Source organism: Ascaphus truei, chromosome 6 (assembly GCF_040206685.1).
Source record: "Ascaphus truei isolate aAscTru1 chromosome 6, aAscTru1.hap1, whole genome shotgun sequence".
NCBI lineage: Eukaryota > Metazoa > Chordata > Amphibia > Anura > Ascaphidae > Ascaphus > Ascaphus truei.
The window spans coordinates 18,224,244-18,249,534 of record NC_134488.1 but is presented as its reverse complement, the minus strand read 5'-3'; the positions used below and the strand labels follow the sequence as shown (position 1 = coordinate 18,249,534).

Below are 25,291 nucleotides of genomic sequence, written 5' to 3'. Positions count from 1 at the left end.
TTAGTTTTCCCAAACCAGAACAGATGCTTCTTCTCTTATTTTTGTTTTTATTGTTTGTCTACACCTGCCCAGGGTATAACTCCCTTGAATATACTTTACCCAGATTTCTTAAGTCATCATCTGAGTATGTGACCCTCTTTGTACTAAAGTTCCTTTCCCTTTACCTCAGTAATTCATCTTCTTTACCCCCACAATACAATACTATTGTTCGTATTGCTGTACATACAAATGACAGACATAAAGATGTCCTAATTATGAAAGAAAGCCAGGAATCAAATGGGTTAATAATAGATAAGAACATGGGCAGACAATGTGGGCAAGTGGTTATTTGTCGTCAAATTCGATGTTTTTATGATAGGCATATCAATGCTGCCCTAGTATATTTTTGATGCTCGATGTGTACAGTTCCCCCCTGTGAGACCCCTCACATAGCCCATAGCACATTGTCCCCTCAGTACTGGACCTCACATTACCACAACCCCCTGTATTGAACCGCTGTGCTGATATCCCTTCAACTATGTGACCCCTGTGCAGGGACCCTCCGAATTGCTAGAGCCCAGTGGATATCACTGAGTACTTGCCTCCTTTTGTATATACCTTCTCTGTTTTTTACCCCATATGCCCATACATCCTTCAATTAATAACATCACCTGCACATATTCCTCCTGTTCTGAAAAAGCCATCAGTGCCCAAATCGTGTCCAGTGACCCTTGGGACTGGACGTTCTGTACCATTAACCCCTTTAGTGCTAAATCATAAACTCTACGGTTTCCTTTTGAAGAAATGTTTTTTTTTTCTGGAGCTTTGGTCATGTTTGCTCATTTGCTGTGATTACACAATGACATTTATGTGGACAGAAGGAAAATGATATTCGTTATTTAGTTAATATCAGTTAAATGCCAAATTGTTATCATGTTGCATGAAAAATGTTTGCACTTGGTAAACTAATTTGCAGAATATGGAACCATAAATGTACAACTATTTCCTTCTATTTTTTTCTTTCCTCTGCTATCCCGAAAACAAAATCTGATATATTTATCATGTACTCCATGACATCTCCAGATGATCAAGGGCATGCTCATACAATCCTTATTTTAGACGAAAATAATATTGTATTTATTTATAAAACGCTTTACTCCCAATGGGGCTCAAAGCGCTTCACAGTGCCAAAACGGGGAAAAAAAGAAGAAAACAATTAAGGTTATAAAAGAGACCAAACACAAGGAAAGATACAATACAGGATGGGACGGTACTGTAGCTATTAAATGCCGGGTAGGTTGTGGTTCATTAATTAATTGCCTGGGTAAACCAGTTAGGTCTTGAGCCTGTTTTTATAGATTCCCTGAGATTCCCTGATAGATTTGAACTGTACGAGGCAGAATGTCCCAAAGAGTGGGAGCAGCGCGGCTAAAAGCTCGGGCGCCAAAGGAAGTCAAGACTATTCTGGGAACTGTTAGGAGTCCTTTGCCTGCAGATGGAAGTCGGCGAATGGGAGTGTAGGGAACTAGATGCTCTGTCAGATCGCTGGGACCCGTGTCATGTAGTGCTTTGAATGTCAACAATACAAGGAATCGGACATATGGTCGAGGCCGTCTCACTGTGACCAAGTCTCTGCCGGCGTTCTTCCGCAGAGGGACCCTCCGCCGCAGCCGCTCCACCGCTGGACGCTCAGCCGCCATCGGCTTCGCCACGGTAAGTTCATTTAAGGGTTCATTTAGCGGTTAGGGTAGTGGGTTAAGGATAGGGGTTTTAGGGTAAAGGGTTAAGTTTTTATGGTAAGGGGTTTGGGTAAGGGCAAGGGGTTAAGCTTTTTAGGGTAGGGGACTAGGGTAAGGGTTTAGAGCAGGCCTGCCCGGACTCACTGTGCAGCCTGCACGGTCCGGCGGTGGTTGGTGCGGCGGTGGTTGGTGCGGCGGTGGTTGGTGCGGCGGTGGTTGGTGCGGCGATCTCTGTCTTCCCCCCTGAAAATTCTACTGATTCCCCTGCAGGCCCTAAAAAAATGGCCTGTGCGGCGTCAAATGACGAAGCGTGGCCATTTATTTTTGGCCCTGCAGGGGGAACAGTATAATTTTCAGGGGGGAAGACAGAGATCGCCGCATCAACCACCGCACCTGCCGCTGGTAAGAGTGCGGGGGGGGGGGGAGGTAAGAGTGCGGTGGGGGGGGGAGGTAAGAGTTGTGGGAGGGGAGGTAAGAGTTGTGGGGGGGGAGGTAAGAGTTGAGAGGTAAGAATTGTGGGGGGGGGGAGGTAAGAGTTGTGAAGGGGAGAGGTAAGAGTTGTGAAGGGGAGAGGTAGGAGTTGTGAGGGGGAGAGGTAAGAGTTGTGAAGGGGAGAGGTAAGAGTTGTGAAGGGGAGAGGTAAGAGTTGTGAAGGGGAGAGGTAAGAGTTGTGAAGGGGAGAGGTAAGAGTTGTGAGGGGGAGAGGTAAGAGTTGTGAAGGGGAGAGGTAAGAGTTGTGAAGGGGAGAGGTAAGAGTTGTGAAGGGGAGAGGTAAGAGTTGTGAGCGGGGGGAGGTAAGAGTTGTGAGGGGGAGAGGTAAAAGTTGTGAAGGGGAGAGGTAAGAGTTGTGAGGGGGAGAGGTTGTGAGGGGGAGAGGTAAGAGTTGTGAGCGGAGGGAGGTAAGAGTTGTGAGGGGGAGAGGTAAAAGTTGTGAAGAGGAGAGGTAAGAGTTGTGAGGGGGAGAGGTTGTGAGGGGGGGAGGTAAGAGTTGTGAGGGGAGAGGTAAGTGTTGTGGTGGGGGGAGGTAAGAGTTGTGAGAGGGAGAGGTAAGAGTTGTGGTGGGGGGAGGTAAGAGTTGTGAGGGGGAGAGGTAAGAGTTGTGAGGGGGAGAGGTAGGAGTTGTGAGGGGGAGAGGTAGGAGTTGTGGTGGGGGGAGGTAAGAGTTTTGAGGGGGAGAGGTAGGAGTTGTGAAGGGGAGAGGTAAGAGTTGTGGTGGGGGGAGGTAAGAGTTGTGAGGGGGAGAGGTAGGAGTTGTGAAGGGGAGAGGTAAGAGTTGTGAGCGGGGGGAGGTAAGAGTTGTGAGGGGGAGAGGTAAGAGTTGTGAGGGGGAGAGGTAAGAGTTTTGTTTGGGGGAGGTAAGAGTTGTGAGGGGGAGAGGTAAGAGTTGTGAGGGGGAGAGGTAGGAGTTGTGAGGGGGAGAGGTAAGAGTTGTGGTGGGGGGAGGTTAGAGTTGTGGTGGGGGGAGGTAAGAGTCGTAAAGGGGGAGGGTAATTTTAATTAAAGTGTGGCCCGAATCTGCTTTCCGTGGAGCAGTTTGGCCCGTTTCACTTTATAAGTTGTGCAGGCCTGGTATAGAGTTAGGTGGGTTTAGGGTAGGGGGGTAGCGTTAGTATTGGGGTTTAGATAAGGGTTTTTTAGGGTAAGGTTAGGGACTTACCTCTTGGTGGCAAAGCGGCTGGCGGCGAGAGGTCCCTGCGGCAAGGTGAGTAGCGGATAAACATTGCTGATGTAGTCGCAGCAAAACAGCCCTAGACCGAACAATACATGATTTGCCCCAATACATTTTCTCTAAGGGAATCTGAAAAAACACTGGAGAGCTGCAAAACCAGAACAGGAAAATGATGTCCCTGATTATCTGGAGCCTGGTAATAGCTGAGTAATGTGCTTATTTACCAGGATGTACAGGCTGCATTGCTGATGCTACATTGAACTGAATTGATGTAGTACTGGTGAACAAGGGCTTTAGGAACACAATGTTGGTCATTTGTAGAGAAGACTTATGTTGAAAGCTATTAAACTACAGTAGCATTGCTGACCACTGCAGACACAGATGGGGTTTGTAAGGGACCTGTGCAGAGGTATACTCAGGGAGAACGATTTGGGTGAAATTAAACATGGCTTTATTCCGCCTGTCACTTAAACTGCAGTTTAAGGCAATATACGTATAGAGTATACTAAAGAAACAAACACCTATCCCTTGTAAGGGCTAACGTACTTCCCCTGTCCCTATCTGCAAGGCTGGGAGGAAAAGCCCCTTACCAGCCTATCACCCCAAAGTCCCAAGAAGTACCTCAAAGCAGGTGACCCTGCAGATCAGTCTCTGGGTCTGGTGCCTTGATCTCAGCACAGCCTTTGTGCTCAAGACATCATCTCCTCTGTCAGCACATTGGTGACTGTGCCAAGGAGTCTCGGGGTCTATTCCCAGCAAGGTTTTTTTACCCTTGTCTGATTGCTCAGGTGGAGCTGGTTAATTAAGTAGCGCAATTAACCAGCTCTCTGCTGAATTTCTCAGACCACTAGAGCAGCGGTGCGCAAACTGGGGGGCGCAAGATTAGTTAAGGGGGGCGCAGCAGTTACAGAGGTCCCACTGCATTTAAATTAAATGCCTGGGGAAGCGTGAGGCCTCTGTAACTCCCTTACCTGCTGCCAGATGGATCTTCGGCGACAAATGACACCGCGAGGTCATGTGACGTCACGCGTCGCCATAACCACGTGTCAAATGACGTAGCAGGGTTACGTGACGCAACATCACATGACCCGCGACGTCATTTGATGCCGGTTTCAGTCCGAGGGGGGCGCGAACGCTGGGGCTCCAGGCAGGGGGGGCGCACGCAGAAAACTTTGCGCACCCCTGCACTAGAGGCTTTTATTTTAAACAATGACATGTCCCTGTTACAGGGTTAAATCAATTTTGGCGAATTTATAATTGCCAAAAAGTTCCTTCCTTGTAATTCGGGATTCCGGTTTTCATTTCTACCTCTTGTGACAGCGCGTTCACCGGTAGGAGACAAAGGTATCACGGACGAGTATGGAAACTAAAAAAAAAAAAAGTGAACTGAAAACACCAAATCCAAATATGGGTCTTTTTCATCGTTGACACATATTTTGGAATAAAATGGAAATAACGCAAAAAAGAAATAAAGAAAGAAAGAAATATGCACTGATCTTCTGGAATCCTTCCTGTATAGTGTAAAAGCAACGGTGACCTTGTGTTACTCTATAACTTAGAGTGATGTAGAAAACATGTAATACCGTACACCAGCAGAAATAATTGCAAAATTAGGATGTAAGGGAACACGATCACTAAAGCTGTAGAATTCCTTGTGCCACGGATAAAAAAGTTGAGAAAATCCCATGTGCAGAATTACAGATAGAAGTGCAGGCAGTGTAGTATTTATTTGTTAAGGCCGAAAAAGCAAAGGCAGTTTATCATAGTGCCAGTTGCTGCAAGGTCACTGGGATGAAGGCATTGAGTGTTTGTAAAAGCTTACTTCAATAGACATATTTCAAGACTGGGATAAAATTCAGTTAGCTGGTTTGGTGACTTGACGTGTGTTTCCCCCCCCCATTGTCTAAGCAAAGTTAGAATTCTACATGCGGAATGGAACCTTCCGCTGCTGCTGTCCAGCCACCAGCCGTTTCGCCCCTAAAGAAAGGGATTCGCGGTGGCATTAGGGGTTAACTTTAGGGGTTGTACGGTGAGGGGTTAAGGTTTTCAGGGCAATGATGTGCGTAAGCATTATGGGTTAAGGTTGGGGGTTTTAAGGCAAGGGGATAAGATTTTTAGGGTAACGATGGGTGTTAGCATTACGGGTTAAGGTTAGGGGTTTTAGGGCGAGGGGTTAAGCTTTTTAGGGTAAGGTTTGGGGTTTTAAGGTAATGGGTTAAGGTTTTTTAGGGTAATAATGAGCGTTGGTATTAGGGGTTATGATTAGGGGTTTTAGGGCAAGGGGTTAACGGGTTAGGGTAAGGAGTTAAAGTTATGGGATTTTAGGATAAGGGGTAATATTAAGCGGTTACAGTATACATTACTTTGAGGGCGAAACTTCCGGCGGCTAAATGTCCCGGTGGCTAAACGGCGGTGGCAGTAAAATGTCATGTCTACATGTAGGACAGAGTCATTAAGAGCAACCAGCCGACAAACCTAAGCAAGTTGTCTTAGGTATAATTAGAGCAATATTAATTGATTAAATCGTTTTAATTAGAGAAACCTTGAAAAAAAATGCTCTGTTGGGTTATCTCAAATGCTGAATTTAGGGAGTCCTGATGTAAGGGCACTTAAGTTGTTTTTCAAGAAGTAACCACGCCAAAAATCTTCATTTTCCGCTTTGATTGTCCTGGAATATAAATGAGCACCAACGTAGCCAATAAATTAGAATAATGGCTGCTGCATGTTGGCGTGACGCCTCTTATCCATTGTCTCACACTATAATACTGCTGGGGGATTATTCTTATTCCCCGTAGTCAGAAAGCCGTGTCTGCTGAATCAGTGGACTCCATATGGTCAGGTACTGGTGCCCTGCTCCGAAGAAGATGTTCAAAGAAAAAACTTCCTCTGATGGAAGTGATTCATCTACTTAACTCTTCGCAGATCGCAAATGTAAAACGTGGATTTGATTTAAAACCACTTGCACACGTCACACTAGAACCAAACCAGTACAAAACACCCCCCCCCCCCCCAGATACATGAAGCTCGGTTACAGGTAAACGCACCCGAATGGGCATTATCTCCCAGTGACTTAAATGGGCGTTAACACCTGTGCAGGTGCGTTAACCTGCAACAGAGAGTGATAAATAATCCCCCGTGTGTGCAACGTTTGGCGGCTGCTTCTTCTGTTCATGGAAGGGCTGGCTGGCTGCAAATAAATATTTGACACCGATATTGACTGAGTTGATCCTCTACACAAGGGGCGAGCAAACTTTTTATGCCGAGCCCCCCTTTTCATCCATGAAATTTCTCGGGCCCCCCCCTGCCTGATGCCATCAAAATCACATGAAAAATAAAAAAAAACCTTTATTAAACGGTATACAATGTAAATACTAATATGTCTAAATACTTATTTCAACAGCTCGCGCTTGCAAAATTATGCTGCGTTGGCAAAATTAGGCTGCGTCCACGCTGCCTCTGAGAGTGATGACATCACCAGCTCTCCAAGCATGAACACAGGGTGTCCTGCATAATTTTGCAAGCACGAGCGTGGGGGGATTGAATCGGGAGGGGGTGTGTTTGTGTGTGCGTGCGCGCGTATTGACTGCTGCCGAGCGTGCTTCAAAGTCCATTTTGTTTGTCTCCCCAAGCGCCAAGCTTGGGAGCGCGTATGTGCACAAAGGCAATCCTTTTGGGGGGCATTCATCCACCTCTTTGCTGCCTTCCTTCCCTCTCTCCCCTCCCCCCCCTTTATTTTTCCTTCCCGCTCCCTTTTATCCTTCTCCCATTTGCCTTTTTATTCTCCCTGCTCTTTTGCTTGCTGTCCCCAGTGTCATCCACACTCCTACCTACAGTATTATGTATTATTTAATTTTTTCTGTTTTCAATGTTGTGTTTTCACTTTTTTTACATTATTTCTGTACATTCATAGTATGATGGATATAGTGGCCGCCGACCCTCTCACTCGCAGAGGATCGCAGCGAAGCAGGTTGCCAGCGGAGGAGAGCAGGAACACAGCGCTATTGTAGAGCAGACACCGGAAGGAGGGGCGTTTGGCATCACAGCGCTGGGGCGTGCTCCTCCCCCTTACCTCCGAAGCCCCCGTGCGCGCACACAACATCACGTGGCCGCCACCTGCTCTATCCTGTTCGGCCGCCTGCGCACCACTTCTTCGGCTGTTTGCCCGCGCACAGCTTTTTTGCCCTCCCTCGCACAACGTCTGCCGGCCCGCGCACACCAGGTTTTGCCGCCTGCGCCCACTCCAGTTTGCGCACCGCAGCATTCAATAACAACACCCACTCATACTCAATTACAACTCACACAGACACACTGCACTTTCACACTCAGACACACTTCACACTCAGACACACTACACACTCTCACACTGCACACTCTCACACACTACACACACTCCACAATCTCTCACACTGCACACTCTCACACTACACACACTCCACACACTCTCACACTGCACACACTCTCACACTGCACACACTCACACACTACACACTCTCACACTGCACACTCTCACACACTACACACACTCCACACACTCTCACACTCCACACACTCTCACACACTCTCACACTCCACACACTCTCACACTGCACACACTCTCATACTGCACACACTCACACACTACACACACTCCACAAACTCTCACACTGCACACACTCTCACACTGCACACTCACACACTACACACACTCCACACTCTCTCACACTGCACACTCTCTCACACTGCACACTCTCTCACACTGCACACTCTCACACTGCACACTCTCTCACACTGCACACTCTCTCACACTGCACACTCTCTCACACTGCACACACTCTCACACTGCACACACTCTCACACTGCACATTTACACACTGCACACTTACACACTTTTACCTGGGTGGGTAGTACTCCGCATGCTCCAGTCCCCGTGTGGGGGAAACAGACAGGAGGAGTAGGGGCTGTCTGTGTGCAGGGAAGGCCCCGCAGAGACACAGCAAGGCCCCGCCCCTACAGCAAGGGGCGCCCACAGGATGGCCCCGCCCACACAGCAAGGCCCCGCCCCCACAGCAAGTGGCCCCCACAGCAAGGCCCCGCCCCCACAGCAAGGGGCCCCCACAGCAAGGCCCCGCCCCCACAACAAGGCCCCGCCCCCACAGCAAGGCCCCGCCCCCACAGGAAGGCCCCGCCCCCACAGCAAGGGGCCCCCACAGGAACGCCCTGCCCCCACAGCAAGGGGCCCCCACAGCAAGGCCCCGCCCCCACAGCAAGGCCCCGCCACCACAGCAAGGCTCCGCCACCACAGCAAGGGGCCCCCACAGCAAGGGGCCCCCACAGCAAGGGGTCCCCACAGGAAGGCCCCGCCCCCACAGCAAGGGGCCCCTACAGCAAGGGGCCCCCACTGGAAGGCCCCGCCCACAACAGCAAGGGGCCCCCACAGCAAGGCCCCGCCCCCACAGCAAGGCCCCGCCCCCACAGCAAGGCCCCGCCCCCACAGCAAGGCCCCGCCCCCACAGCAAGGCCCCGCCCCCACAGCAAGGCCCCGCCCCCACAGCAAGGCCCAGCAACGAGCAGAGAAACAGCACAGAGCTTGTTCAACCGCCCGCGGACAGCGTCTGCCGTCACGCCGCCTGCGCGCCCCTAAATAATCCTGCACCCCCCCTAAATAATCCTGCACCCCCCCTAAATAATCCTGCCCCCCCCCCCCCCCAGTTTGCGCACCGCTGCTCTACACACTCCGTGACCTCAGAACAACTTCTTCAAGAAAATATTGTCAACAATAATGTAGGCTCTTGCTACACCTGTCATGCTTGTTTTGTTGATACCACCCCCTCCTGCCCTCTAACCCACTGTGGTAAATAAGTGGAGAGTATTGGGTTTCTGTGGTGAGTTTAAGGGCATATACCGTAGAGAGTTGTGGGGGAAATGGATATTAATTATTTGGGATGTAATTAATGAATGTCAAGTGAACAAAAATGACTCTAGATGCATTTAAATGATCACATAATGTTATGTGTGTGCCAAGGAACTCCCCTAGTTCCGTCTATTGCTCCCTATAGCTAAGGCTCATATCGTATGCCAATGCAAGAGATGCAAAGTGAATGCAAAGTGAATGCAAAATACAGTGATGCAATGGCAGTAACAAATGCTTCTATCACTCCACACTCCAACTCTCTCACACATACAGGTGGGACAAAGAAGGAACAAAGCGGATAGATCCTCAGAGCTCCGGTCATTTTGACCTAACGTTATGTTCCCGAAATGGGAAACGGTCATTCATTTTCTTTTTTTTATTAACGGGGATTCTCAAAACTAAGGAGATGCAAAAATCACGTCCGTTCGTCAAAGTGGTAGCGCTATTAACTGTGATTTTCATGTCTCTGAGACACGTTCTCTAATACTGCTGCGACACACTTTATTCGAGCAAATACCCAGTATGTACCTGGCAGATACCTGGAATGCGCCGCTCCTCACCTCTGACAAGCCCCGTTGCATTTGCCTTCCCAGCCTGGGTTCATGCCTGGCTGATGGGCGGCTGATCTGTTAAATGATGATGATTAGGATTTAATAGGCTGCAATGCTTCGCGTGTCTACCAGATGGCATAAATTCATGAAATGTAATGCAGTATATATATATATATACTGTGCAGTATTGCAGCCAGCGGGAATAAAATGCTTCAATCCCTGCCTGGAAAATAACTCAATGCACTCGGGCAGAAAACAGTCACAAACCTCAATACACCCGGGTATACCCGAATTCGTGGGACTAGCCGAGCTCGAATAAAGTGTGTCGCCAGTGTACACCGAATCGTGCACATTGGTGAAACCTTTTAGGCACGTTATTAAGGCAGTGCTATTAACGGAGATTTTCATGTGCGTACCAAAATCCAATGCAAATCTTGTTATAATATTGAGAAATGTATAATTGTGACACTTCACTTTTTCACTTAATTATGGGGTCTACAGTGTAATAATGACTGTTTAAAGTATGGGAGTATAATAATGAAAAGTATATCCATACATACCTCAACAATATAAATGAATATATCATTTTAATTAATGTACACTTAAAATAAAGGAAGGCAGGACATTATTGTTTTTAATTGTACATTAATTATATACCATATTAGCACTAGATATGGACTCATTTTTGGGGCAGAATTGAATCCGCGGCGGGTCGGCCGTTCCTTTGGTCCGCGGATTTCAGGGGATCAATCTGAAAAAGGGCGATTCGCGGTTTGCGGATTTTGCATTATTATTACCAACACACTCCGCGGATTCCGCAGCCCGTCGACGGATTTGGAGAACCCAAATCCGCGGATTCAGCAATCCTTTGGTGGATTGTTAAGAATCCGCTAACGATTGCTGAATCCGCGGATTGGGTTCTACAAATCCGTCCACGGGTTGTATCCAATGGCGTTTTTTGGGGAATCCGCATTGGATTTCAACCGCGCAAATCCGTTTGCAGATTTTACACAGCGAAACGGATTTTGGGGCTTACTGTCCATCAGCGAAAATCTGGGAAACGGATTTGGGCGGGTTACATCAGCGAAAATCTGGGAAACGGATTTGGGGGGTTACATCAGCGAAAATCTGGGAAACGGATTTGGGGGGTTACATCAGCGAAAATCTGGGAAACGGATTTGGGCGGATTCGCCCGCCTCTAATTAGCACACACCAACATATCACTTTAATCACTAAAAAACATAATATAGTTTGTGATGCGTTTCAGACATTTAATAGATCCATAATATATACTGTATATCTTTGTAGGACACACGTGCCATTTTGTAATGAAAGGGTTAAGACATATACTCATTACATTTGCGTTTAGGCGTTCCAAGAAATAACTCAATGATAATTATGGTCTGGATATGAGTAAGAGCGGCTTTTGGAAGGTGCCTAATATCAAAGCCTTATTATCATTTGCTAACAGTAACGGAGGTCTGCGGATCTCTTTTGTAAACCTACGGTGCGTTAACATTTATCGTTCCCTTGTTTGTACGGAAAATGGCTTCATATCGTAGTGCTAAGCACCTTTTGGGGATATTCGTTACGGATATCGATATGTTAAAATGAGATAACGTAATGTTACAAATGTAATGACCTTCTGAGGATTTACCCCCAATTACTTTAATATATGTGCACTAAAACGTAAGTTAAAAGTGCATCTTTTAACATTGCTGTGTTAGCTTGCATGTATGTTAATACCCAGAATCCTTGCCCACAGCTTAAGCACTATACAGTATGAAACGTGACAGTGGGGTGAATGATACAGGAGTACGGTACATGTGAACACAGTCATTAGCGTTTTATCTTTGCTCCTCTTTTAGCATCAATGTAACAGCAAAGCTGACAATTTTACAACGTCATGCATAACACTTAAAGCCGAGTTAATCCTTGATAATATCTGCCAGACCTGAAGAAGAGAGGAGAAACCTCGAAAGCTTGTCTTATAATATCAACTGATAGTCCAAATAAAAAAATGTATCGCCCAATACTGAAGTACTCCTTGATAGTAAGAACATAAGAACTGCCAAGTGGTCCATAAAGTCCAGTATCTTGCCTTCCACAGTGGCAAGTAGTGGAAGCAGCTGGGTGCGGCATCACCTACTCCCTGCCTCCAGATCTGTGCATGCCTCTAGTATCCATCTATGAATAGATCTGGCCCTGTTTTAAAACTGTTAATGCTATATCCTGTTTGCTATTTGCCCCCCCCCTCTCATTCTTCCCCACTGTTCTTCACTCTCTCTCCCCCTCCACTATCAATTAATTACCCCCTCTATCTTAATCACGCTCCCTCAATAACCCCCTCAAACTCATTTACCCCTCCTCCCGTCGCCACACACACAATTCCCTCAATACCCATACAATTCGCCCTCCCACACTGCCCACACAACCCCCCCAATACACACTACCCCCTCCCAATACAGACACCACTACCTCCCAAATACAAACACCAGTACACTACCCCAAGATGCAAACACCCCCACAGATACAAACACCCCCCGCCAGATACAAAAACCACTACTACCCCCTAGATACAGTTACCACTACCCTCCAGATACAGTTACCACTACACCCCAGATATTGTTACCACTAGCGCCCAGATACAATTACCACTACCCCCCCATATACAATTACCACTACCCCCCCATATACAATTACCACCCCCCCCACAAATACAATTACCACCCCCCCACACAAATACAATTACCATTTACTTCTGGTTGCCGCTGGCCTCCAGCTCTCACCATTTGTTGCTGCCTCACTCCATGCTGGGCATGCCTCTCTCTCCCGCCTGTGTGCACCAGAAGCTGGGCCTGACTTCCGTGTGCACCCAGCTTCCGGCATGCACCGGCAGGAAAGAGAAGCCTGCTGTGGGAAGAGGCAAGCAGCTGCTGGGAAGAGTCGGGCTCAGCGGTGGCAAACAGGCCCGGCACCTAGACTCGGCCTCTGGTGTTCGCCACAGGGGCCCGGCTCCCGGCTCTCCCCAGCTTCTGTCTGCTTCTTCTTCTGACACCGGCCTCTCTCTCCCTCTGGTGCGCACTGGAAGCTGGGTGCACCAGTAAAGTCAGACCCAGCTTCCGGCACACACCGGTGGGAGAGAGAGGACGGTGTGGGAACAGGAAGGAGAATCTGGGAGTCGGGTCCGGCAACCAGAAGCCCAGAAGCTGGATGCAAAAGAGGCCGGGCCCAACTTCTAGCACTGGCCAGGCCCCCCGCAACCACCGTGCCCAGGACACTTTTTCTGGCTCTACCCTCCTGTCTAACGAGTTCCACAGGTTGATTGCGTGCTGGTGAAAAAAATTGCACCATTATTTAGTGAACATCAAAAGGGCCGACATTCCTTTATTATGGCTGGTTTGGTTAACATCCGTGTTGGCGAAACTATCTTTGCTTGTGTCTAGGACGGATCATAACTGTGGCTCTCATAGAGGGGCTCAGGGACACATTGTTGTGCACCAGCGATCACATTACCCAAAATCTGGAATGTCCATGGTACTTAAGTGCTATGGACATTTTGACATTAAGAGAAGCCACACATTTCAATATTTATCTTTTTGTTATACAACAAAGCATTTTGTATCTTTAAATGTGTGATATGTTTAAGTAGGAGTGACACATATATATCCACACGTTATTTATATACACATACATCAAAGGACAAAAAAGCCCTAATGCTTCATCCAACATGACAAATTATTAAGTTACATACTATCTGTTCTTCTTCTCATAAGAAAGGGTCATTAGTCAATCCTCTGGCCAAAGCATTATAAGCCTACAACCATGTCACTGTTAACCCTTTACTGCGGGTCCTACTCTGCCTGCACATGTTCTCTGTATCTGTATTGGTGGAAAATGTCTCTCAGTAGACTGGTCATCACAAGTATATATCATGACCTGACAATTAAAAATTAAAGTGAGGCGGGTGAGCTTAACCAAATAAAATAGGCAATTTGTGAATCAATGTCACCGCCATCCAGCTATCCCATCGTCTGTAGTCCACAATCGAGACAAAAGACACCAGTCCGCCAAGAAGCCCAATAAGTCTTTACAATGTCCGCAGGAGTTGCAAATGAAGCAACAGTAAAGCCTCTGTGTTTGAACCGCCACGAATCTGCTCCGTGCGCGACCCGGCTAGTCGCGCAACTGCGTGATGACGTAATGACCGTGCGTGATGACGTACCCTGACACGTTTTGTCGCACACAGGCACGCCTGGATAGAGTGACTGTGCTCTTGAACTTTCTCCATTTGTAGACTATCTGTCTTTACAGTGAATTGGTGGAGCCCCACATCCTTAATGGTTTTGTAACCCTTCCTAGACTAACCATTAATAACTGCTTTTCTGAGTGTAATGAGTGCCCACCACAAACTGGACTGAACCACAAGGCCGAGGTGGGGATACAGAAACACCGACCTGAGGCCGGGAGGTCCTATCCGGAATGCAGAGTCATGGTCGTGGGTAGCCGGGTCAGGGTTGGAGAAGGGAGAATCGTAGTATTACTTGCTGTGGTCGTTGGTAGTAGGGGGTATGGATCGTTGGGGTCACGTGCCTTGGTCGAGGGTTGGAGAGAGACAGGATAATTGAGAGGTAGCCGTGGTTTCCGTAGAACTGAAAGATAATGGACAGCGAAGCAGGCAAGACAAGGCAAGGCAGGAGTAAAGTGCTTGCGACTAGCACGATGTCACAGGAAGATAGCAAATATGCTCAGCCAAATTGCAGCAGCACTAGCTGAGCATATAAAGGGAGATGAGCCAATCCATAGAGGAGTGCAGCAGCAGAAGCTGCTGCAGAAATCAGCCTCTTGATTCGTTGCTGAGAGAGCTCAGCACAGCAGGTAGTGACGAGGGATAGCAGCAGTCAGTTTGCATCAAAGTCTGGAGTGAAGTCTGCTGCTGATGCTGCCGTCTCGGGGTGACGCCCGCGCCCAATCCTCACAGTACCCCCTTCCCCCACTTCAGGAGCGACCTCCGGGCGCTCCAGACACGGCTTCGAGGGGTATCTCCGGTGGAAAGCCTATACCAGACGAGGAGCATGAAATCAATCCTTGGTACGTTCTTCAGGGCCAAAGCCCTTCCAATGAGCAAGGTACTGAATGTTCTCTGGACAGTTTGGAGTCCAGGATCATCTGCACCTCAAACTCCTGTTGTCCTTCCACTAGGAGAGGTTCCGGAGGAGGCGCAGACACAGGAGACCTGGGATCCTGTACAAAGGTTTTTGGAGATATGACATGCCGATGGGATCTTCATGGATAGTGGAAGACGCAAGGCCCGATGGATTTTTGAGGTAACTTTGCTAAGGGTGCCTTTAGGCGTATATTTTTAGTAGACAGTCATACTTGGCCATCGGGATGGTATATTGGGCTGTCCCGATGATGTAGATCCACCTGAGTTTTTTTTGTGTGGTTACTGCCCTCTGCAGTTTTCTCTGAGTCTTCCCCCATAGTTCCTGTAGCTGATGGATCCAGTCATCCATGGCAGGGACACCGGATGCAGTTCCTGGAGAGGGAAGAGCAGAGGGATGGAAACCAAAGTTAACAAAGAAGGGTGAGTTCTGTGATGACTTGCTCCGCAAGTTATTATGGGAGAATTCCGCCCATGGCAAGAGGTCCAGGCCACCAAAAGTTTCGTTCCAGTAGTTCTATGGTCCTCCTTTCACCCGGAAGACCAGATGTTTTAGAACTATGTCCTGTGAAATTGGGTAAAATAATACACAAGTAAAATTATTTTGGGTTCAGAATATCAAATGAGTTTTATTCCAATACCTTTCTTTGGAAGGCTGGTGAGACGAACAGTCATCCTTCTGGAACCACGAGGCCCTCTGGGATTTGGGTTTGATCCTGAATGATGTCATCTAGGGAGTCAAAGGTAGCCACTGAGATGATGCGTGAAGATGGAAGAGTAGGTTCAACGTGATCCTCCGCAATATCATCGACCAATAATTGACGGGAAAGAGCGTCCGCCTTCATGTTTTTGGAACCTGGTAAGTAAGAGATGATGAAGTTAAAGCGAGAAAAGAATAATGCCCACCGCGCTTGTCATGACCCCAATCGTCGGGCTCCCTCAATGTTCAAAATGTTTTTTGTGATCCTTGAGTATGGTCACTGGATTCTCTGTCCCTTACAGCAGATGCCTCCATTCTTGTAAAGCCATCTTTATGGCCAAAAGTTCCCGATTGCCCACGTCATAGTTCCGTTCGGCTGGGTAAAATCATTTGGAGAAAAATGCACACGGATGAAATCTGGCTTTAGGTTTTTTTCACTGAGATAGCACTGCTCCTGCCCCAACATCCGATGCGTCTACTTCCAGAGTAAAGGGGAGAAAGGGATCTGGATGTACCAGAACTGGGACCGAGGCGAAGGCTGTCTTTAGTTTATCAAATGCATTAACCACTTCAACAGACCATTTAGAAGGATCCGCTTCCTTTTTGGTTCAGGCAGTGATGGGGGTCAGAATGGAAGAAAAGTTCTGAATAAATCGGCGGTAATATTTGGCAAATCCTAGAAACCGCTGGACCGCCTTCAGGCTGATCGGACGAGGCCATTCCATAACGGCTTTGACTTTATCTGGGTCCATGGCTAATCCAGTATCGAAAATGATGTATTCCAGGAAGGAGGTACTGGTTTGGTGGAATTGGCATTTCTCCAGCTTTGCGAACAGGCGATTCTGCCTTAATCGTTTTAGAACCTGCCTCGCAAGCTCTGGATGTTCCTGTGCTGATTTTGAGAAAATCAGATTGTCATCCAAGTATACGATGACATATTTGTCTAAGGTCCCTAAATATCTAGTTCACAAAGTTCTGAAATATGGCAGGAGTGTTACAGAGTCCGAAAGGCATGACCAGATACTCGTAGTGGCCGTCCCGCGTATTAAAGGCCATCTTCCATTCATCACCCTGACAAATTCTGACCAGATTATAAACCCCTCGCAAATCTAATTTGGTAAAGATAGAGGCTCCTTGCAACCTGTCAAACAGCTTGGAGATGAGGGTTTTTGTTGAGTCCTCGGTAGTCGATGCACGGCCGTAGCATTCCATCTTTCTTTTTAATGAAGAAAAACCCTGTGCCCGCAGGGGAAGCATATTCTCAAATGAATCCCCTCTGGAGGTTCTCCTGAATGTTCTCCTTCATGGAGCGGTTCTCCGGAGGTGAAAGTGGATAGGAAGCTCCCCGGGGAGGAACCGACCCATGCAAAAGATTAATATGACAGTCAAAGGACCGGTGTGGTGGCAGTTCCTTGGACAGAACTTTATCAAAAAGAGTAGATATTAGGAAGGTTGGATTTTGCATCCACTGGTACTGTATCGATACCCCAGCCAACGTTTGCGATGGAACAGAACAGTTCTTAAGACAACAAGAGCTCCAATGTCTGAGTTGAGAAGACGACCAATCTACAACCTGGTTATGGAGATGAAGCCACTGAAACCCCAGAATTACATCAATAGTGGGGGTGTGAATTACGTCCAGTTGAATCATTTCCATGTGATCCATACCTGTCTTCAACTGTAGCAGAGTCGTCACCAAATAATATACGTGGGCTGTAGCGGTCTGCCATCGATCACCTTCAATCTTAACGGAGATTTTCATTGTATCAATGAATGCCATCTTTCTCCGCGAAAGCCTGGTCGATAAAGTTACCACCTGACCCAAAGTCCAGAAAGGCCCGAGTTTTGGCCGTGAAAGATTTCCCGGTCAACTTGATAGGCAGCATCGCCTTAGTAGATAAAGAAGAGGAAGAAGTATGTAATGTTCCCAGTGTGATTCTCCCATCTCTCACTGAAATTTGGCATTTCCAGGTTTGTTGGGACAGCGGAGAGCCTGATGCCCGGTGGTTCCGCAATACATACAGAGCCCGAAATTGCATCTGCGCTGCTTCTCACTGGCCGATTGTTACCTCCGAGCTGCATTGCCTCATCTGGATCCAGGGAATTCTTGGTAACGGGAACCGCTGGAAGATGAAGAAAAGAACGTGTACCTCCTTCGCGCTGGGACCTTTCCACTATTCTCTCCCGAAGACGCTGATCCATGCGGATACACAAGGTGATGAGATCCTCCAAATTATTAGGACGTTCCAGCATAGTGAGGTCATCCTTTAGATTCTCCATAAGGCCCTGCCAAAAAACTGCTGCTAGTGCTTCGTCGTTCCATCCGGACTCTGCTGCGAGGGTCCGAAATTCGACTGCGTAGCGGGCCACCATCCAGGTGCCTTGAGAGATATGCTAGAAGAAAGAAGAGGCCATTACCTTGCGTCTTAGAGTGTCGAAAGCCCTTCTGAGCTCCTGAGTGAAAAGAGAGGCTACTTGTGAGATCCAGTCATCTCTCCCAGGGCGTCGTCAGTTAACAGCGATATGATATAGGCGACTTTAGAATGCTGAGACACAAAGCGAGAGGGAGAAAGTTCAAATTGAATAAAACATTGGTTTAGAAACCCACGACAGCTGAAATGGCGATTAGGCGTGAGTAGAACTTGGTGTTGGGACATCCGGAACTAGGGGAGTAGGTTTAACCGCTGCACGCGTTGAGAGGTAGCCATGTTTCCATAGAAGTGAAAGATAAAGGACAGCAAAGCAGGCAAGACAAGGCAAGGCAGGAGTAAAGTGCTTGCGACTAGGACGATGTCACAGGAAGATAGCAACTATGCTCAGCCAAATTGTAGCAGCACTAGCTGAGCATATAAAGGGAGATGAGCCAATCACAGAGGAGTGCAGCAGCAGAGGCTGCTGCAAGAATCAGCCTCTTGATTCGTTGCTGAGAAAACTCAGCACAGCAGGTAGTGGCGTGGGATAGCAGCAGTCAGTTTTCATCAAAGTCTGGAGCGGAGTCTGCTGCTGATGCTGCCTTCTCGGGTGACGCCTGCGCCCGATCCTCGCACTGAGGTCCTCAGAGATTTGTTATGATCGTGGCATGACATGTTTCCGCACCTGTATGGTGAAGACCTAACGCACAAAGTTTCTGATCTTTATATATGGTGGAGCCTCCCAAACTCACCACTGAAGATCTACCTAATTATTTCAACACCTGATTCTAATTATCCCCTTTATTTTATCTGATAAAACTGGGATTTCACTTACTTTTGCACATACCCTGAGTCTTAATTATTAATTGTTTGTCTAATTCAAACAGCATTTTATTTCAAAAGACATGAAATTGGTTAATATAAACCCTATTGGATATTTAAGACTGGTTTTGTTCAAGAAGGTTATCATGGAAAAACTATGGCATTTCCGTAATTATCAATGGGGTTCACAAAATTTTTCTCACGAGAGAGAGGGAGAGAGAATATGTTTGTGTGATTGTGTGTGTATATATATATATATATATATATATATATATATATATATATATATATAATATATATACAGTTAGGTCCGGAAATAATTGGACACTGACACAATTTTCATAATTTTGGCTCTGTACGCCACCACAATGGATTTGAAATGAAACAACCGAGATGCAATAGAAGTGCAGACTTTCAGCTTTAATTCAAGGGGTTGAACAAAAATATCGGATGAAACGTTTAGGAATTGCAACCATTTTCATACACAGTCCCCTTATTTCAGGGGCTCAAATGTAATTGGACAAATTAACACAATCATAAATAAAATGTTCATTTTTAATACTTTGTCGAGAATCCTTTGCAGGCAATGACTGCTTGAAGTCTGGAACGCATGGACATCACCAAACGCTGGGTTTTCTCCTTTGTGATGCTTTGCCAGGCCTTTAATTCAGATGTCTTCAGTGGTTGTTTGTTCGTGGGTCTTTCTGCCTTAAGTTTTGTCTTCAGCAAGTGAAATGCATACTCGATCGGGTTGAGATCAGGTGATTGACTCAGCCATTGCAGAATATTCCACTTCTTTGCCTTAAAAAACTCCTGGGTTGCTTTCGCAGTATGTTTTGGGTCATTGTCCATCTGTAAAGTGAAGCACTGTCCAATCAACTTCGCTGAGTTTGGCTGAATCTGAGCAGACAATATATCCCTATACACTTCAGAATTCATCCGGCTGCTTCTGTCTTCTGTCACATCATCAATAAACACTAGTGACCCAGTGCCATTGTAAGCCATGCATGCCCATGCCATCACACTGCCTCCACCGTGTTTTACCGATGATGTGGTATGCTTCGGATCATGAGCCGTTCCAAGCCTTCTCCATACTTTTTTCTTCCCATCATTCTGGTACAGATTGATCATAGTTTCATCTGTCCAAAGAATGCTGTTCCAGAACTGGGGCTGGCTTTTTTTAGATATTATTTGGCAAAGTCTAATCTGACCTTTCTATTCTTGAGGCTTATGAATGGTTTGCACCTTGTGGTGAACCCTCTGTATTTGCTCTCGTGAAGTCTTCTCATTATGGTAGACTCGGATAATGATATGCCTACCTCCTGGAGAGTGTTCTTCACTTGGCTGGATGTTGTGAAGGGGTTTTTCTTTACCATGGAAAGGAGCCTACGATCATCCACCACTGCTGTCTTCCGTGGACGTCCAGGCCTTTTTGTGTTGCAGAGCTCACCAGTGCGTTCTCTTTTTTTCTCAGAATGTACCAAACTGTTGATTTGGCCACTCCTAATGTTCCTGCAGTCTCTCTGATGGATTTTTTTTTTGCAGCCTAAGGATGCCCTGTTTCACTTGCATTGAGAGCTCCTTTGACCGCATGTTCTGGGTTCACAACAACAGCTTCCAAATGCGAATGCCACACCTGGAATCAACTCCAGACCTTTTACCTGCTTAATTGATGATGAAATAACGAAAGAATAGCCCACACCTGTCCATGAAACAGCTTTTGAGTCAATTGTCCAATTACTTTTGGTCCCTTGAAAAAGAGGGGGCTACATATTAAAGAGATGTAATTCCTAAACCCTTCCTCCAATTTTGATGTGAATACCCTCAAATTAAAGTTGATAGACTGCACTTTAACCCCCTATTCATTATTTAACTGTAATTTGAATTTATTTTGGTACACAGCCGAAATAACAAAACCTGTATCAGTGTCCAATTATTTCCGGACCTAACTGTATATATATATATATATATATATATATATATATATATATATTGTGACAAACGGCTTACTCCGGGGCTCCGCCGTCTGTCCCGGACTGTTAGAACACGGTCTTTTAGGGTAGGTTAAATGTGCTGTTCCTTTAAACAGGCTATGTTTGGTTTATTCAGTCCCAGGCACTGAGACTGCCACAGTGCATACAACAGAAACACAGCAAAACAAAAAGCTGCTCACCTGAGCAATAACTTAACTTAGGTTTTCCCTGACTCAGGGTTGAAGTGGCTTTTCCACTTCCAACAACAAAACAAGGTACTTTGCAGTTTTAGACAAAAAGGAACAGAATGATTTAACCTGTTTGGGGAGAGGCTTTTCACCTCTCTGCTTCCAGCAGCCTTCCTGTCTCCAGGCTCTTGGGGAGAGGGAAGAGGAACCAGGAAATCAGTCTTAAATACCTGATTTCTAATTAGCACGACAGGTGACAGAAATCAGGCAGCAGACAAACTCTGGTCTGGATCCCTCATCCCTCAGTTCCAGCACTTGCCAAACTGTGGGATGGAGTGCATGTATTATGAGGCTGCACTCCCAGGCCAAACAGGATAGAAACTGTTCAGTATCCTGGGAGCCCTATATATGGAATTTATTACCATTCCTTGGTATCTGTCACAATATATATAATCAATAGGAGTGCTACTGGTTAGTGACCTAATGTACAGTAGACAAAAAATCTCCAATGCTACATTACATCCAACATGACAATTTATTACGTTTAATATCTATTATGCTTCTCATAAGTAAGGTTCATTAGTGTCAATCCTTTGGCCAATGCATTATAAGCCTGGATTTGCATATATAGATATAATTATTTCCAACAAAAATAATGTTCCTAGTTATCTGCCTTCTAGCAATGTAATAAAGTAAACATTTTACTAATTAGCATAGGGATAAATTGGGGTGGGGGGCAGAATGCAGCATATATATATATAATTTTCGAAGCCATAATAGCTTAACACGTCTCATCGGAGGTTATGAACCACTGGGCTATACCTGCATGTGTGTATCCCCAGTGGATGATTTTCTTCATGCTTACACGTCCTGTGCTCTGCAGAGAGAAACTGTATTCTGCCAGTGACTGCATTGCTTTTCTCGGAAAAGCAATATTAGATATTTTTTTTCAGTATACTGTAGATACCTTTGCCAAGAAGCCATTTTGGAAAGACAGCAAAAAAATAATTGCTACATAGAATACTAGGTTCCTTTAAGTGTTCACTAGCAGTGAATATAATATGTTTATCTGGCATGCTGGACACATTGATTCAGTTTTTTTGTTCAGGAATCGAAAAAACCTAAACCATGAAAACTATTTTTCCTGCAACATTATTTCATTCTGTACTCTAGTGGGTAGCATGTAGGGATGGGCGGTTTTTGTTGTTGTTGCAGATTTGGATCCGCCTCTGATTGGCTGGTTCCTTTGGTCCGCAGATTTTAAATTTCTCAAAAAGGGCGACTCGCCATTTTCGTTTTTTATTTTTCTATTACGGACAATCCACATGGCGAATTAATAATCTATGGTCGGATTTTTAACAATCCGACAACGGAGTCTGTGGATTGGATTCTTAAAAATGCGTCCAGATTGTCTAATGGCGGTTTTGGATTGAAACTGGAACAATTCGTCAACGGATTCTACACCGCGGAACGGATTTTTGATGGGAAGACCGGGAAACGGATTTTGACAGTTCCGCCCGTGCCTAGTTGCATGGTAGTTCTGCACATATGCAAGCGAAGCAATTGTTTAGGTCTAATTAATATAATTATAATGTTACTATTATTAAGCATATATGCATTCACTGAAATATGTTTTATTGAATTCAGTGAAAACTTGTTGACTTTCACTATATAGTATTAGCAGCCCAATTATTGTTGAACCTCTTCAGTCCTGGACAGGTACACTACTTGTATGCAAAATATTTAGTGTTTACTGAGCACTGGTGGTGGTTTGCACCTATCACTATTAGAGGGGTACTGAAATACATTGAGTTGCAGATCCCTCTAGCAGTGAAGAGGTAAGACCACCAGTTGGATAGTACACTGCATACAAAGGGAATAACTTTGAAATGTGTGTAGGGGACTCACCATTAGAGAGGGAGAGAGCAATGGATATAAGTCTGAAATGTACTATGCAACTTTTTTTACTTCAATGTGGCTGCCTGAAGCCCACCCCCAGTAAACAAGTGCTCTGAGAGCTTGTACCAGAACCCTTCACAGTATACGTACCCTTCTCAGTAAACAAAATCTCTCTCTGAGAACGCGTTAATAACCATACATTAACAGGTGTGCTTTATTTTTTATTTTTAAGAAACTGACTCTCTTTAGCTTGGAAAAGTGATAGTTCTTTATAATGTAAGTCCAATGTCTGTGGGATTCACGAAACCTTCCCGACCCAGTTTACTACAAACCCTCTGGAACTTCAGTTGGAGGGTTTGGGGCTTCTTGCTGTCCATTGGCAATGTCATTTAGTACCTGCTGACCATATGGCACAAGCGGACTCTATTGCATTGAACTAGCCCTCTTGCTGTCTGAGCAAGCTAAAACCTTGGCGTTTGTTTGGTAGTTATTCAAACACTCTGACCCCGACTAAGTTGTGGCAATGTATGGGTAGTATTCTGTTGATTGTAATACAGCTGATGACATCTTTAACAGTCTGCTTCTCTTCTTCGAAACTCTTCCAAGTTTGTCCATGATCAGAAAAGGTGATAACTTCGAGATGAGGACTCATCCCATTGAAAGTTTGTGCAGATGACAATCCATGCTGTAATGGTTTTGCTACATTAGTAGCACCTTACTGATTTTTCCACAGACTCTTCATTGTTGTCACTGCTAGCTCTGCTTCATGTGTGGATATTGTGGACTGCTAGTGATGTGTGTAAATCCAAAGTCCATAGCAAAAGTCTGACAGTATGCAGCACTGAACTATGGCCTGTTAGAAAATACAAATTCTGATTTCCATGTCTTACAAAGATATATTTAACAGCTTCAGTAGAAATCACAGTCAGTTTAGCTGATGTACCTCTATATATTTAGAGAAATAATCCACCAGCATGAGGTATATCGAGTTCTCCCAGAAGAACTAACTTTTTGTCAGGGTCATTAATGAAGAGGAGATGAGATTAATTGTTTTCTTTTCTTGTCAAGCTATACTTTAGTCAGGTTTCACATGTCTCCACTGCATGTCGAAACGGCACACTGGGACAAGGCCGCCACACTGGCTGTTGTGCCCTGGGGTCTTCATTTAGTTATGCCTTAGTGTTTAACTAATATTTCTTGTCTCGAGTTAACTGGAATCACCACCCTTTTTTAACAAGTTGAAGATCTTCCTTGACTGGCAGAATAGAGCCGCATCCTGGGGTATGTTCCACTTTCTAACCAATCTTATTGACAGTACTTGCTCACTTGCTGTCATTGATTGCTGGGCATCAATAAGCTAGGAATTCTAATGTGAACGGAATCCACAAACACGTGTGCCTTCTTATTCTAACTGTACAGTATGTTCCCTGCAAATGGACTTTCATGAACTGGAGCTCTTGATAAGGTGTCTGCTGTAATTAGCATCTTTTCTGGCACATGTACAATTTTGCAGGAGTATCTTAGTAAACATAGCCGAAAATGCAGTTTTCTATGAGGCCAGCTTATTCAAGTCCTTGAAGCCCAGTTGTATTAAGTATGATCTCTACAGTATGGTCAGTTTTAACAACAAACTTGAGACAAAGCAGATGGGAAGATAAAGTTCACAGCTAATGCTCACTTTTCAAACTGGGCATCTCTTTTTTTCAGCATCTCACAGTCCCCTGGACATAAAAATGATAGGTCACCAAATGTTACCTGTCTGTTTCTGTGTTAGTACCCCCCTAGACCAGGGAAGGAAAGTGCACTTACAATTTCAATGTCTGGCACCTAGAATTTGCTCTCTCTTTGTGCTGAGTGCTAGTTTCCCACTGGTTTATTATGCTTGACATGATACAGTAGAGGTGAAATAGAAAGGATAGAGCAGTGCGTGCACAGGCGCACGCATGTGCAATTGCCTTCGTTTGGGCAGGAAAACAACAGAAAGCAGGCCGAGGCAGGTGGCTGCATTGGACAGAATACTGAAATAGATCCCATGCACGGCACTCAGCGGGGACAGTGTCAGTTTGTGTGTGTTAGTGTGTGTCAGAGTACAGTATGTCACAAATAAACACTGACAAACAGAGCTGCCAACAGGGGGTAGTGGAGATGGGGCAGAGAGCCACCTGTTTAACAAAACTCTGGCCCCTAACATTTTTGACTGGCTCCGAAGTCTTTTTTATATTTTTGTCCACACCTGCCTCAAGACCGTATCCTGATGCGTTAGCTGCAACAGTAGTTTCTGTTAGTGAGTATTGTGTAGGGACGCT

The 25,291-nt window shown here is 45.9% G+C and overlaps 1 protein-coding gene across 2 annotated transcripts in view; it reads left to right on the top strand.

Moving 5' to 3' along the window:
• DISP3 (dispatched RND transporter family member 3) overlaps positions 1-25,291 on the top strand; it is a 131,937-nt gene that overhangs the window by 1,249 nt on the left and 105,397 nt on the right. The window lies entirely within an intron of this gene.